Source organism: Ceratotherium simum, chromosome 11 (genome assembly GCF_057802395.1).
Source record: "Ceratotherium simum simum isolate JZ-2026a chromosome 11, ASM5780239v1, whole genome shotgun sequence".
Classification (NCBI taxonomy): Eukaryota; Metazoa; Chordata; class Mammalia; order Perissodactyla; family Rhinocerotidae; genus Ceratotherium; species Ceratotherium simum.
The window spans coordinates 10,455,958-10,458,263 of NC_141910.1; positions in this window are offsets into that span (position 1 = coordinate 10,455,958).

The window sequence follows — 2,306 nt, forward strand, 5'->3', positions numbered from 1 at the left end:
GAGCCCCTTGGCTAACGTCCCAGCCCAGCAGTTGTGTACGTGTATTGTTTTCTTTGGTTATCATCTTAGCCCGGCACAGATGGCCAGTCCATCCCGTGCTATGACGCTCCAAGAGCCTTGAACTGTTACAACTTGCAACTCCCTCCGTGGGAGAAAGGCCAGTTCCCAGGAAAAGGCCAGTTTCCACCACACAGAAAGCAGCTTTTATATTTCTTTTTGTGCTGGTGGCTGTAGGTCAATGGAGCAGCCAAACATGGCTGTACTCATGTCAAGACACCAACATCCTCTGATAATGAAGACATTAATTAAATCACGATATATTATTTTAAAATTTCCAAACTTGAGAGTCAAGAAATTAAATTAGAAGAATTCTTAATTAAAAAGAGCAACACAATTAAATATATTTATATCCTTTCCCAATCCACAACAGGGATCACAAAGTAATGATGCATTTTAGCTAAATTTCAATGCAAAAAAAAGTCAAAGAAGATAAGATTTATCATCAAAAATCAAATTGGCAACAGCTAGATGTACACCAGCTACCTCATAACTATGGAGTAATAAACAAGGCTGTATAAGGAATGAATTATGTCAGATTAATCTAATTTCCTTATATGTCAGAGTGACTTAGGAGATCAAGGAGAAGCAATAGATTAAACATATCTTGATGTTAACAAGATTTTCAATGCTGTTCCATTTAACATCATCAATCATTAACGACGAAGGAAAATGGGGCTGAGTTTATTTATTATATGGGTTGGCAGATATTTGGATAGTCTTTGGCATAATGTCAATGGTGGCAGGGGTGGGAAATAGGGTCACACCCATCCCTACCCTATCGCATGGTGGTCTAACATGAAGCAACAATCATTCATGTAAATTGATTGTTTTTCAACAGACCAATTATATTTTCCATATGTTAATAACAGATACCATAACATTTATGCTTTAATGTGAACTTAAAAATTTAAGAAAAACGGCAGAATTTTGCCTTAATTTCCTCAGCTATAAGAATAATAATGGGGGGCCGAGCTGGCGGTGTAGTGGTTAAGTTCACACGCTCCACTTCAGTGGCCCAAGGTTCACCAGTTGGGATCCCGAGCATGGACCTATGCACCACTTATTAAGCCATGCTGTGGCGGTGTCCCGTTTAAAGTGGAGGAAGATGGGTATGGATGTTAGCCCAGGGCCAATCTTCCTGACCAAAAAGAGGAGGATTGGCATCGGATGTTAGCTCAGGGCTAATCTCCCTCACACACACACACAAAAAAGTAATAGGGCTTACTCAAAGTGTTGCTGTAATAATTAAATGAAATAATTCATGTAAAATGCTTATCACAGTGCTTGGCATATAGCAGTACTACTAAACGGTATTTTTTACAATTAATATTATTTCCATCAGTGTATAACTTGGAAGTTTTGAAACACGTAATTTTGTTTCTAGATATTGTAGAGCATATTCTTCACACTTTATTCACTGGCCACCAGATGTAAGATGGTTTGATTTTATATGGGCTGTCAAACTCAGAGAGTGGAAAAAACTCATGACAATATATTATAAATAATAGCTCATTAAATTTATGAATTTAAAATAAAGTGTCTGCACACCTAAGCAAAATTAAAATGGAATAAAGAATCAATTAAAATTATAATTTTAAATATAATTACCAAGAAAATTATGTATAACTATTGGGTCCCATTTTTGAGAAAGTTTAACAGGTCTGCCTCTTCCTCCATCTGTCAGAATTTTTCCACAGGTTTACATTTCCAGATATACACAGAATCTGCCAACATTTAGTTCAATTTCCTTTAAGTAACCTGATTATTTACTTCAATTAAAAACTCTAAACAATTTCTATACATAACGTTTAAAATTATTCCACATTCAAGGAATTTTTCTTCCTGCTGAAGCCTAGCTTCAACTCTGATGTCTCTTTGCAGATCCCTACAATACAAATGCAATTATTTGTGGAAGTACAATTATTTAATATGGACTTATTTTTATAGACTAATGTCCATTTTATTTGCTTTTTATATACATTCAAATCAAAATAGCTATAAGCTTAAATATGTTCACAGATTCGATAAAACAGTATACAAAATTACTTTATAATTTTTTTGGCAATGACTATGTATTATTTCAATATAAACAAAGAAACAGGCAAAAAATCTTTTCTGAAAAAGTGAGAAGGCACTACTAAAGCGTGGTTTACTATTGTTCTTCAATACAATAATGCTGTGTAACAAAGGACCCCAAAACTTAGTGTTTTACAACAGTAAGCGTTTTATTTCTTTCTGTGGGTTTG